Raw genomic sequence first — 14,666 nt, forward strand, 5'->3', positions numbered from 1 at the left:
CGTGCACAATGTGCTGCAGGTCAGAGGTTGTCAAGTTTACTGTGAAGATTTACTATAAGCAACTCTCAGCTGGAAAGATGCGACTGGACATATTTGCACCTTGTTCCAGTTTTCCATTACATTAATGCTCACACACTCTGTTTTCCAGAAAGGCTGGCATATTTCATTCACTCTTGTCAGGCACCAACCGTCAGAGCAAGATGAAGACCCCCTCATCGTTCAATGCCATGTTAGCTGTGTGTGCACATTGCTCTGCAGCATTATGGGTCAGCTTTGAAATGTGTGTCAAAAGCAGCAGGAGAGGCAGAATACCAGCCATGCACAGGCCTGATGTACCATGTTATTCACCCTGTGCGGAGGTGGCGTCGAAGAACAAGAAGCCGAAGCAAAGAAGTGGAAGCCAAATAACCGAATGGAAACAAAGCCGAAACGCCAAATAACCGAAAACTAAACCGAAACGCCAAATAACTTCTTTGCTTCGGCTTCTCGTTCTTCGACGCCACATCTGAGTACCGTTATTCATCCTGGATGTTGTGGGAGCTGAGGGGTGTGAGTCTTAATTGATACAGATTGTCGGTGGGTGCGTGATGAGGGAGTGTCTGAAACTGGCAGTGTAGCTGAAGGGTTGTGGTGTTTGAAGATGCATTCTTGGAGTGTGGCCTTATACGTGTGAAGTCACTGAAGTCCCTGTGGCATTGAATCAATTGAGTCAGATCTTGACTCCATCTCCTCCTGTTGCTGTTGAATGTTGCCCTGGCTCCAAGTATAGTTTCCATCTCACCTCCTCTGTACCTCCCTCACCAGGGCCCTCAGTGTAATCCTGGCCAGCCGTGGAACCTTCTATATCTCATGGTGCGCCATTCTTAATTTTTTTTTCCCCAGTTCATAGTGAGTTGCAGAATATTGGCTAATACCTTATACAGGTACAGCCATAATGCACTTCCCCTTTAAGGACTACAAGCTGGCTTTGACTGGTGCAGGTTAGCCTAATGCAGTGCTCACCATTCTAAACCAACCTCCTGCTGTGCTGAATACCAACTAGAACTCACTACACGCAGCAATTCTCTAAATGGCAAGGAGTACGTGCTGGCATGTGCTGCTTGCACCAAAGGTAAGGATAGCAGGTGAGTCCTGCATTACTTTACCAGTCGTGTGTCAGAAAGAACTGCAGATGCTGCTTTAAACCAAAGATAGACACACAATGCTGGAGTAACTCAGCAGGACAGGCAGCATCTCTGGAGAGAAGGAATGGGTGAGGTTTCAGGTGTCTATCTTACTCTACCGGACCCTTTATCAGTGACTCATTTACAGCACACGTTAATTTTCAGATCCAATACTAAGACTATCAACAATGTGATTATGTGGTGTGTAATCTATAATCTAAGATTACTCAATACAAATATATATTTGTACTGAAATTGTTATTTTTATTAATACGTCTGAATCAAAATGTTTCTAACACATACTTCAATAAATTAATTTTACTCTAATGCCTTAACTTTGAAATGGTAAGCCTTCTGACGACGGATATCAAGAGACAAGAGTCAAGAGTGTTTTATTGTCGTATGTCCCGGACGGGACAATGAAATTCTTACTTGCTGCAACACAACAGAATATGTGAACAACTTGTCCTCGTTTTTCCGCACTAAACACAACAATTCATTACAGTCGGTTTTGAAATTAATTAGCCCCAGGATGAGGTTAATTAGTGCGCTGGTGACCATGGTGATCAATGTGAATCACACTTTATAGTTTTCTCATATCTATCCTAAAATAATTTCTCCCTTTCCTTGCCATAGAACAAGGTAATCCCCAGCAACTACTGTATTTGGTCATCAGACTATCAGATCAGAGGAGTAGTGAGTCTGTGTGCCTGATGTTCCCCTGGACAAACCAAGCTGCCTTCCCCTAACATTGGATGTTTTTATGTGTTGGTGGGACAGGGACTTGTCCACTTGGACGTTTCTCCACTTGGTGGCGCTGTGAGCTGGCATGCCGTGACGTTGAATGTTAGCGTCGATCTCTAACTTCTTCCTCTGACTGATGAACCTGCTGTACAGTTTCCAAAACTGCAAATAATTTGACACAAGCGACATTGATAAATACTACCGCTCTCTCGATTCTAAAAACTGTTTGCAACAGTAAGCATGAAATATGTAGTTTAAAAATTTGATCCATTCTGATCGTCCAATTAATTGAGTTTGGCGTCCTTAACGGATAGGAGAAACGGCAGAGTCCGGCACATGAGTTCAGTTCAAAATCAATCTTCAGAAGATGTATTCACTTTCACATGACTGAATCATGGAGTCATATTGTTGGCTCACAATATACTTTGCACAGACAAATTATCTACAATAATCTTGAAAACTGCCAAATGTTTCTGATTTTCCTTCCTTGATCCAACAATTGTGTCATGGTCTTCAAAACTACCAAGGCATCATGTTTTGGATAAGTGCCACACTTCCTTGCAACTGGATGCAAAGGTTATATAATCAGATTTTATAATAATTTAATAGCTGATTCAAACAACAGTTGTTTGTATTGTGACTTAAATTATGTTACAAATGATTTCATCAGACCAGAACAGACTTAACCTCATTTCAATTTCTCTTGCACGATGTTACCATAATCCAGACTCTGATTAAAGTCACTTGAGGTAGATTTAGTCCTTCTGATTCCGTTGGGCTAGGTTATTGTCTCGGAACCTTGTCCAATTTAAAAAGGATTCAGGTGCCTCCTAACCTGGATTTCCTGTGCATTCTATACCATTGACCATCTCCCCACCACTAAGCGTCTGCCTACCTCCACCTGCCAAATCTCCTCAATTTCTGAGAGAGTAGAAGTTTGATGGCCGTTCTTTATGATTGCCTCAGTGTGTTAGGTCTAGGACAGAACTTGAAATTGGCAACTCTCCAGCACCGTCCCTTCGATGAAAACGGGTTTGTGGATTCCCGGCCTTCCTCTTCTCAAGTCAACAATTGGTTTTACTGACATTGAGAGCAAGATTGGTGTTCTGGCATCAATCGGTCAGTCAATGGATCTCCCCCCTATACTCTGACCTGTCATCTGTAATTAGCTCAACAAAGGTGATGTCATTGGAAAATTTGAAGGTGGAGTTGGAATTCTGTCTGGCTACACAGTCATGGGCATAGAGTGAGTAAAGCAGGGGGCTGAGCACACAGCCTTGAGGTGCTCCTGTGCTGATGGTTATATAGGGGAAGTTTTGCTGTCAATTCATAATGATTATGTTCAGTTGATGAGGAAGTCAAGGATCCAGTAGCAGAAGGATGCGCAGAGACCCAGGTGCCTGAGCTTGGAAACCATTTTTGAAGAGATGCTGATGTTGAATGGCCAGCTGTAGTCTATGGACACCAGCCTGACATATCTGTTTTTACTGTCCAAGTGGTCCAGTGCAGAGTGGAGAGCCAGCAAGATCACATCCTCTGTGGACCTGTTGTGGTTTTAGGCAAATTATTGTGGGTCCTGGTTCTTGTGAGGTAGAAGTTGATATGCACCATAACCAACCTCTCAAAGTACTTCATCCTGGCGCATGTTAATACCACCGGTTGATAAAAATGGAGGCATGTCACCTTACTCTTCTTGGTATTATTGATAACATTTTAAAGCAGGTAGGAACCTTATACCTCAGTAATGAGAGGTTGAAGATGTCCGCAAGCTGTTGAGCACAGGTTTTAAGAATGTGACCACGTACACCATCAGGCCCAGACACTTTCCAGGGGTTCATTCTCATAAAAGATGTTCAGACATCGGCCTCTGTTGCAGAAGGAGCGCTGGTGGCCTGTTACAGCACAGGAAGCCCCTGACCCACAGGTATGTTTAGGCCTGTTGGAGGTGGAAATGGAGCTGGGCTGAGGTCTCACCACCTCTCACAGCCTCACTGTCTGCGACCACATGGCTAGCTCTCCATGCTGAGACAAGCCCTGAGCTTGTCTGGGCCACACCAGGCCATGAAATGTCCTGGGAGTCAGAGTGCTCGCTTGAGATAGACTATCAGTGGCTTCAGCTGTGGGAGACAAAGGAGGATTCATCCCATTATGTTGTAGTGGCAACCAGGAGTTCATTTAAATATGAACATTGTATTAGAAAATGAGAATTAAAATTATGTAACTGAACTCACAAGGCCAATTTATAAATAAATGAATCAATTTGAAAATAAATAAAAGGACAAATATGCATTTTAAAGACTCTGGAAAAGAGTAAAGTTATTGTTAAATATATTGTCTTACTTATTAGTGAAAGATTTCAGGCTGGTGGGCTGGCGGGAAACTGATGCTATCATTATGTTAGGAAGGGGGAAAGATTCATCTTAGGGAACTAGAATCCAGTAAGCCTAAAACCCCTGTAAAGAAGCAAATGGAAACGCTATTACCAAAGTATAATAATGAATAGTTGGTAAAGATTTCACAAAGAAACTTGCTTGACCATCATCACTAGATGCTTTGAAGATATAACTGGAATAGGTAAAGGAAAAGCGAAAGGTAGCATATCTAGAGTTTTCAAAATGGCTTGATAAAGTGCATCTTAATATGTTAATTAATAGGTCTGTGCATAATAATGATCAAGAAATAGAATGGAGTTAGGTTAATGAAAAATAATTAGTTATGTGGTAATTACTCAGACGTAGAAGATAGTGCTAGGGCCATTATAAGATTGGTGCTGTGACCACAGTGGTTCACAGTTGATAGAATCAATGTGGACTTGGACAGGACCAACTTTGCTTCTGATGTAATGGGCATGTAGTAAAAAAATATATATTTCGGTAAATTCTTTCTTTAATAAACTTTATTAGTTGAAATTATTGGGTTTCCTCTAATATTTCAGAGAGAAAGAAAGAGATGCCAAGGTAGATATTAATAATATTTTATTGCTGAAGTAATTAGATACAGATAAGCAGGTTATTATGTTTTGGTCAGGAGAACAAAATTACATTTATTAAAAAGATGAAATCTAAAACGAGTGGAGCATTTTAGGAGCATCTAAAAGTTCAGGTAGACATATCATGCGGATCAACAAGATCATAAAAAGCAAACAAACACTGGGTCTATTGTCAAAGGAATGACATTTTTTAAAGTTTGGATTTTGTTAAACTGTACCAAAGCATGTTTAAACCTGGCTTGGAGCAAAAGTGTACATTTCAGGTTGCCTTGAAATAAAAATTGATCCATAATCACAAAAGAGATACAACAAACATCTTAACTATGTTACAAGAATTACACATTTATATTTATCTGGAAACAATGGCCAAACTGGGCTAAATATTTCCTGAAAAATAAGGAGTCTTCCCACCTGTGGGAAGAGAGGCCCAGGTATAATATTGTCATCAAGAAGTCAAATGGGGAATTCAGAAGAAAGATGATGAGCATGTACAACTTGCCACCATAGGGTGAGGTCAAAGTGATGGTCTAGATGCATTTAGTGAGAAGATAGATAGTCTAGGTGATAGTCTAGATGCTTTTAGGGAAAATTTGGATAAGCCTGTGAAATATAAAAGACCAGTAGGTTCTGCGCTGAATAAGGATTGTGGATGAGATGTTCTTCTGGTCTGGTCAGAACAGCAGCTCATGTTCTGCTGGGTTATAAGTTATTGTAACCCATCTCCCCATCTCCCCATCTCCCCATCTACGACACACACTGGGTTTCTTCCCCTCTTGTTCACCTTTCCCATTCCCTTCCATCATCCCCATCTGATCCTATCTGCCCAACAATACCACCACTCCTCCCGAATTTAATCGACAGCCTCTATCCCACCCCTCTCTTGTGCTGCTGCACAGTGGCAATCTTTCCTCTATCCTTTAATTCCTGATGCAATGTTTTAGCCCGAAACATTGACATGTTACTTTGGCCTCCACAGATGCCGCTTGACCCACTGAGCACTTTTAACACTTTTTTTTTTTTGCCCTTGTATGCTTGCATCTGCCACATTTTACATGTTTTTCTTAGTGTAAACCAAAACTTAAGGAATGTTCTGAATTCACAGTCCTCTCCTTCACCTTTTCAATTTAACAGATGTTTCAAATTGAAAGTCAAACACATTTTGGTTTTCCTTCTTCTGGATAAAGTTAGCTCAGTAATATATCAAGTTGACACAACAGGTATGGTTAAGATATAAAAACAATTTAGAACTGCGATACTGATGAGAGCAGTATGTCTCAAAATGTAACTAAATAATTTTGAAGAAATCTAAACTTTTAAAGGCAAAACTTACAATTGCTTTGGAATGTTACAAGTACCTTATTTGTTTAATGTTTAAGGCCTTCTGGTTAACCATATGTGTAATACTTTGGAACTTATTCCAATTAAGTTGTTACAGGCTCTTCAATTTTATATCACCTCTGCAAGGTTATTTTCATAAACTTAGGTGCCTGACAGAAAGTAGTGGGCACGGCAGAGTTGGGTGGCATGGTGGCACAGCGGTAGATTTGCTGTCTTGCAGTGCCAGAGACCTGGTTTCAATCCAGATGATGGGCACTGTCTGTACACAGTTTTTATGTTCTCCCCGCGACCGTGTGGGATTTCTCCGGGTGCTCGGGTTTCCTCCCATTCTCCAGTTTGTAGCATAATTGCCTTGGGATAAAGTAAATTATCCCTAGAGCGTGTAGGATGGTGTTAGTGTAAGGGGATCACTGGTCGGCCTGGACTTGGTGGGCTGAACGGTCTGTTTAAACTAAAATTCTCTAAACTAAAGGTGGAGTTGTAATTACTCTCATCCCAAAATTATAATCAAAATGAGCAATACTGAATAGAACCTATTATTTTAAGTGTAAGTGAAATTCAGACCAGGTTCATTAACCTGTATGAAGACTTTGCTACATTTGGGCAAATTATTGGAAAGGTTTTTATCTAACACCTCACACACAAATGGTGGACCTCTGCCTTAAGGTGTGAATAATTGTGTTTAAAACCAGCCCTTGCAAATGCCACCATTTGATCCACCACCTCCCTCCCAAATATGGATCATATAACTTTTTTTAGTTTGTGGTTTTATGTTTGGAATTAACGGAGAACAAAGTAAATGCTTCAGAGTGCTTTCGGCTGACCCAGATTTGGCTACTGCACAAGATTGTTCCCTTATGCTGCACGCCCTTTCCATAATAGGCAGCTGCATACTTTACCGGTCTGAATCATGAATGAATGTGGACTCTAGAAGTGTGAGGATTCTTCACCGCTAACCAAACAGTTAGGACTAGTCGGAAGGATGGCAACCAGCAAGAAAAATATTTACTTGTCCATATAAATCTGGTAAGGATTTCTTGCTGTTATGCCTTGTGTTGTAAATATGAATGCCTTGTACAAACAATTTTACATTTAAAGTTTTTGTTGTGATTTGTGGATGGGAAGTTAGAGATGAGGTAAAGCTACTGATTCAAAAAGAAAGAGCATAGTTTCTGGAGAAGTGAAAAATTAAATCTGAATACATTATATGTTGATATACCTGAACAAGGTTTTTAACTGAACTAGGATAATCAAGATCTGCATCTTTTTTTTTCTTCAATACTATTTAATTAACAACAAAATACATAAATGGGCTTAATTGATGCTCTGTAAATATCACTGCATTCAAATAATATATTTAGTTCGGTTTTACAAGATGCTGCTTCTGTTTAGTGAATCCAATTAAATATGTTTTCAATACTAAAACCTCTTTTGCTACATGGCTTTACATGGATTAACTTTGCTATGAATTAGTTTAAGTCTGTATCGGAACAATAACTGGACGGTTTTATTTTCTGCAAAGACACATTTATCGCACAGGGCTTGATGATTGCTATATAAATAACCCAAAGCTCTCCAGTATTTTCACCCATTATACAGTAACTGTATTACAGAGTCCCAAATGGGCAAAGCGGTGTAACAAATGCTGCCTGTGTAGTAAATGACTTTCTCATTCTTGCAGTTGATCATTATTTGACTTGCTGAATACTTCCAAGAGCTTCTGTTTTATTTCAGTCTTTTACCTTGCAGAGGGTGCATTGAAACAACTTGGGGCTGCTTCAGGAAATTTAGATTCATGCAATAACTACAACTCCCCCTTTGAGTCGAGATCTCTTAATCTTATTCTATCATAAATGTGTGTGAACTTATGGTATACCTTTGAAAAAAGATGAATGAAACATCAAGCTATGCTTTTGCTTTGGGACATATGACAATAAAATACTTGACTTGGGCTAAAAAGTAGTGGGATAGTTGCCAGACAGCGCACGCTAGTTAATGTTACTGTAGTTTATTCATGGATATTATAGAATTGCTTGATATTGCAACCTCCCAGTAGGCATGTAAAAGGTAATAAGGTACACCACACTTTTATTTTTTAATAATACTGCTTATTATAAAAAAATACCATGTGTGTACATCACCCCTGACATTGTCCATCAGTTGTCCTGAAGTCAGGCCACATGATTATTTTTTCTGCAGTTGCGTAATGATATCCAAGACCTCACCTTTCAGTTCGATATGAACTCCGAGTAGTTTCCATTAACATCTGTCAAAAATGCTCTTCCTTTATGGGAAAAAAAGAGGTTTAGGACCAGAATTGTGCACCTTTTTATTGCAAATATACCCCTGATGTTTTGGGATAGATTTACACGTCTCCATTGAGTGTTGGCCAGCACCTTATCACAGACACAAAGAAAATCTTGGGTGATATCTAGATTACCTCGGGTCTGTTTATGCTGGAAATTAGGGCAGACAGCAGATTCAACTTCTCTTCATTATCTGCCTTGTTCCCCCAATTGACCAAACAAGAATTCTCAACAGGAATGGCTTGCATGCTTGCCCAGATCGCATCAGTGCTTTGTTTCACTGCTAAACTCAGACTTTAACAATGTAATGTTTATGGACCACGGGCTGCCTTGTTCAGTGGAAGGCCAACTACTGCTGAACACATGAGGAAATGGCTATGCTTTATCATTTTTGGGGGGGATTTGACCAAGAAGAGCAGAAATCCTTCTGCTGCCTCCAAAAGATTACTCTGACCTGTTTCCTTTCCCCGTGCAAATTCCTCTATGGAAGCCCCCAGTAAGATTAATTGAACATTGACAGACCAAAGGGCCAAGTGCAGTCTGCTGTCTTCCTTTTCTGCCATGTTGCATCAGACCTATCAGCTCCATACTCCCAAAGCCAAACGGGTAAAGTGACTTGTTCTCTCAATGGGTGTTGGATGTAATGATAGTACCTGCCACCCCACCCCTATCACTGGCACCAGCGGGACATCACTTCTTCCTTTCATGAGATATGTTTTCCATTTTATTAAGCACTGATTGTATGGAGGCAACAATTAACAACAATGTGTCCTGACTGGAAACACTGAAACTTTTTATTGGACTTCAATCTGTGAGGTGTAGCAAAAAATGTTGAAGCCCATTTTCCAATCTTCCCCCTCTCCCTTCCTCTACCTCTCTCTCTCCCCTATCTCTCTTCCTCCTCTCTCGCCCATTCTATCTCTCTCTCTCTCTCTCTCTCTCCCTCTTTCCCTCTCTCTCTCTCTCTCTCTCTCTCTCTCCCTCCCCCTCTCCCTCCCCTCTCTCTCTCCCCCCATCCACTCCTTCCACATCTCCCCCACAATATATAAACATAAATATATCATAATTATCAGTCACACAAGATTTTAATAAATGATTTCCCTCTTAAAACTTCAACCATATTAAAAACGGAAAGTGTTTTCATTTAGTGTCCTGGCAAATATTTAACTGATTTCAGCATATATCCTGCTCAGCCACACCCCCTAGGATTATTAAGCACAGTTGTTGCATTCCCATGGAACACAAGACCGCTAACCCAGTGTACAAAATTTCACATTCCATTTGTATTCCATAATAACATATTTTTAATACAATTCCAGCGTCAATGGAATATTTATACTCTATTCACTTTATATGGTCAATAAATCATTTCAAAGGTAGAGCTTACAAATAGTTTGGCACAGTGTCCATTGGTAACTTTGGCAAGAGATTGTCTATTGGGCTAAATATTCAGAATAGCATTGCTACCTATTAGAAAAACAATGCAGATTTGACAATGTTTTTGAGAATCTTTGTCAAGATGTTTATTTCCCAGTTCTGAAGGAGGCTGAACTGGAGACCCTTAAGCCAGACCAGGAACTTCCACACTGCCAAGTCACATCACATTGTCACCCACTCTCCCCCATTTCTGGGCTTTCCTCTGCCAAATGTGTGGCATGAGAACAGCAGTGAACATTTGATCTGTTTTCCGGCTATTTTCTGCCTTCAACAGTGACAGGCAAAAGGGAGTCTTTTCATAGCTCAGTGTGTAGATGCATTTCCCGAATGGTCCCCGAGACAAGGTGTCTGAAAACATACCTGCTGCTCGTTGCATCACCAGTCATCAGTTTCCAGGTGCAACAGAGGTGCACGGGGAAGTTATCCCAGAAAAGTCTCATTGTATCCATTGGACCGGATGCAGTGATGTTTTGGGAGAAGATGCTGGAGAAGAGGGGACAAGATGATCGAAGATATTTGATGATTTATTGTGTGAATTAAATCATTCACCTCTGCGAAGAAACATTTCACGGTGAATGCCAGTGGCAATGTAAGATAATGACGATTATTTATCCATAGATTTTTTGTGGTATTTTTCCAAAGAAGATAATCACTTCACTCGGGCGAGGTGTTTTAAGTCTTCCTGTTTTTTCCCTTTTAATATCCATCTATTGTAATTTCATAACATCAGGATTCACAGGGAATGTATTTGCACATATTGAACCAACTCAATAGTCGTGATTCTTCTGTGACACAGAATACTCCTGAGCTCTGGTATCTTGGCTGCACAGTGGCGCAGCTAGTGTAGCGCCAGAGACCCAGGTTCAATCCTAACGTCAGGTGCTGTTTGTATGCAGTTTGCACATTTTCCCTGTGACCATGTGGGTTTCCTCCTGGTGCCCCGGTCTGCTCCCGCATCCTAAAGACATGCAGGTTTGTAGGTTAATTGGCCTCTGTAAATTGCCCCTAGTGTTTCGATAGTGGATGAGAAAGTAGGATAGCATAGAACTAGTGTGAATGGGTGATAGATGGTTGGGGCGAACTTGGTGGGCTGAAGGGAGAACTGTTTTACAGCAGGAAAATTTGTCAGAGACCTTATATTTGTCAGAGACCTCCCCCTCGACCTTACCACCATGGGTGACCCTACCAGGGGCATAGCTCCAGATGGCATCACTCTCAGGATCTTAGGATCGCATAAGCTTCTCCACCACGACAAGGTGACAATCCACGGAGAAATGGATTGCACTAATACAAGCCTCACATCCACAATGCCTAATGTATACACACTGCCTGCTGTTCAATCTGCAACACCCACACAAATTGAGTAGCACTTAGTGACACACTTCCCTCGCTTTCGCAAGGCAAGATGATGCACGTCTATAGCCATTGCCAATTATCAGAGGCAACAGCATAATCTTACTGGCATGGAAAGGACCATGGGTGGATGTGACCAAAGAATGCGCAGGATGGCACAGCGGGTGAGTTGCTGTCTTACAGCGCTTGCAGCGCCAGAGACCCAGGTTCGATCCCGACTATGGGTGCTGTCTGTATGGAGTTTATATGTTCTCCCCGTAACCATGTGAGCTTTCTCCGAGATCTTCAAAGACTTACAGGTTTGCAGGTTAATTGGCTTGGTATAAGTGTAAATTGTCCCTGGTGTGTGTAGGATAGTATTAATGTGTGGGGATCGCTGGTCAGTGCAGACTCAGTGGGCCGAAGGACCTGTTTCTGCGCTGTATCTCTAAAACCAAAACTAATAAGCAAGAATGCTGGTATTTATAGAGAAATGTACGTATCTTTCAGGATGTCCTGAAACAGGTTATAAACAATTGAATAATTATTTTAAATTTGAGCTATGTGTCCATTTGACAAAATCTTGATTTAACATCTCAGCTAATAGATGCAATCTCCATCACCGTGACGTTCCAATGTTGCTGGGTTGACATCTAATCACTATTTAAACTGCACTGCATTCAGAGAATCTGTTTGTGCCGCATGATAAGACTCTTGATACATAATCATAACCAGATACCGAAGTTTGCTGGTAAATTGCTCGCTTCAACAGAGCTCGTTTTGTTTCTAACTCACCCCTTTATCATTTTTTATGAAGACAACAGTAAAGGAACAATTACAGTTTACAGTTTAGTTTATTGTCACGGGTACCGACGTACAGTGAAAAGCCTTTGTTGCATGCTATCCAGTCAGCGGAAAGACAATACAAGATTACAATCAAGTCATTTACAGTGCATAAGTGTGGAGCAATTGTAATTTGTGATTGTAGATCCGCATATACACCATATGTTTCAACTAATTCCACAATGTATATGTTCTGCATTTTCTCTGGGGACTAGCTGTGCAAGCACTTACACCCTCACAAATACAGTGCAAAGATGTGAACACACCAGGGGCCATTCTAACATTAACTCAAGATCTGAAGCCCAAACACGCATCTTGCAGATGCACCATTTTTAATGACGAAAACATTTTGAAGAACGATGGGAAGAGGCAGATAAAGGGATGCTGGCCAAGAAGAAAGTAGGAAAATGAAAAGTGAATATTCTTTCCTGTTTTAGAAGGCAAAGTTATTCAACACGAAACATAACAAAATTGTTTCAAATTAATTAATATTTTACATGGTTCAGACTCAGGGCTGAATTAACCATTAAGCAAAATAAGCACGTGCTTAGGGCATCAAGGGAAAGGGGGCACCACAGAAATGGTAAATGGTTTACGGCACAATAGAATTCGCTTTAAACTTGCTAAAATAATATTCAAAGTGGTTTATATGATCGGAAATATAATTTCAAAGTGTTCATGGTGTCATAGTAAGATTAATTTTGAGGATCTGATCAAAGACTTTGCAATTAAAAAAAGTAGGAGAAAACTTTTCAAATATAAATAAAGTGGAAGTATACAAAAATAAACATTATTTTCCATCTTACTGTTAGTTTTGTTTCATTTTGAAAAATAAAAAAATATTTTATGGTTTATTATTGTTTATATTTTGAATTACACATATATGGGGGCACCAAAAGCTTAGGGCCTCTATGGGTCTTAATCTGGCTCTGTTCAGACTAGATTGAAGGTTATTTTAGATAAATGTTTGCACCATGCTTTATTTTATGGCGAGTTAAGAAACTGTTTTAAATTTTGTGTAGGAGGGAACTGCAGATGCTGATTTACACCGAAGATAAATGCTGGTGTAACTTGACGGGACGGGCAACATCTCTTGAGAGAAGGAATGGGTGATGTTTTATATCGAGACCCTTCTTCAAACTGAGAGTCGGGGAGAGGGAGAGGGATACTAGAGATATGGAAGAGTAACATGTGAAAACAACAGATCAAAGCCGACAATGCTCAAGAAAATGTAGAATGGCTTATTGTTAGCTGAGGGGAAGGTTACAAGGAGACATGTAATCAGTAAAATCAATCAGAAGGACATTGAAACTGGTTGAAGAACTAGGGTGGGGGAGGAATGGAGAGTGAGGGAAAACTAGGGTTACTTGAAATTAGAGAAATCGATATTCAAAATCAAATTCATAAGATAATAAGATCATAAGTGATAGGAGCAGGATTAGGCCATCCGGCCCATCAAGTTTACTCCACTATTCAATCATGGTTGATCTATCTCTCCCTCCTAACCCCATTCTCCTGCCTTGTCCCCATAACCTCTGACACCCGTACTAATCAAGAATCTATCTCTGCCTTAAATATATCCACTGACTTGGCCTCCACAGCCTTCTGTGTCAATGAATTCCACAGATTCACCACCACAATTTTGCAATATTGTTGGGAATATTTGTGACTGAGGGTGTAAAGTGAGTGCCGCTCTGCTGCTGGATACCTTCCCCAAGCGGCCTTCAGAAAAGGCCATTTCATCCACTGCACTTGTTTGGTTGACCTGTCTGAGTTGTGATTTGCGTGGCGATCAGCTGCTTTATGTTTTTGTGGCACACAGTCACATCTGTGATTATTAGTTTAGTTTTGAGATACAGCGAGGATAAGGGCCTTTCGGCCCACTGAGTCCACACCGACCGGCGATCCTTGCACATTAACACATGCCTACACGCATGAGGGACAATTTACACTTATACCAAGTATACAAACCCAAACCAATTAACCGACAAACCTGTATGACTTTGGGGTGTGGGAGGAAACCGAAGATCTCGAAGAAAACCCATGCGGTCACAGGGAGAACGTACAAACTCCGTACAGACAGCACCCGTTGTCAGGATTGAACCCGTGTCTCCGGTGCTGCAAGCACTGTAAAGCATAAACTCTACCGCTGTGCCACTGTGCCACCCCAGCACCACTTTATTCTTGAATGAAGTTCATTTTTATCCATCCAGTGGAATAAAAACACAGAGGAGAAATGCTAAAGAATTCCTTTATAGGCGGGACGGGAAGGCAGATCATTACCACATCTTAGTCGCAACCTCAGATTGTGGCATTTTGTTCGGATGGAGAGCTTTGTCCTTCATGATCATTAGAGCAGCTTCCCCAGGGAGTTCCTTTCTTTTGTCAACCAACAGCTGTGAGGATTAAAATGTGACAGAAGAACAGAAATTCCACCCTTGGAACAAATTGTTGGCAATGAGCCTTGCCATTTACTTTAAGCCGTTGCATTGAAGAGAGAATGAGGCCAGTACT

General features: G+C 40.8%; 1 protein-coding gene across 1 annotated transcript in view; it reads left to right on the plus strand.

Annotated features, from left to right (window-relative positions):
- The first annotated feature begins 6,749 nt into the window (after positions 1–6,749).
- Positions 6,750–14,666, plus strand: part of sema3c (sema domain, immunoglobulin domain (Ig), short basic domain, secreted, (semaphorin) 3C) — a 217,888-nt gene continuing 209,971 nt past the window's right edge. Inside the window, exon 1 of the mRNA XM_055653098.1 lies at positions 6,750–7,260. The gene's annotated coding sequence lies outside the window, so the exon portion shown is untranslated. The remainder of the gene's footprint in view (positions 7,261–14,666) is intronic.

This window comes from Leucoraja erinacea, chromosome 22 (genome assembly GCF_028641065.1).
Source record: "Leucoraja erinacea ecotype New England chromosome 22, Leri_hhj_1, whole genome shotgun sequence".
NCBI classification, from domain to species: domain Eukaryota; kingdom Metazoa; phylum Chordata; class Chondrichthyes; order Rajiformes; family Rajidae; genus Leucoraja; species Leucoraja erinaceus.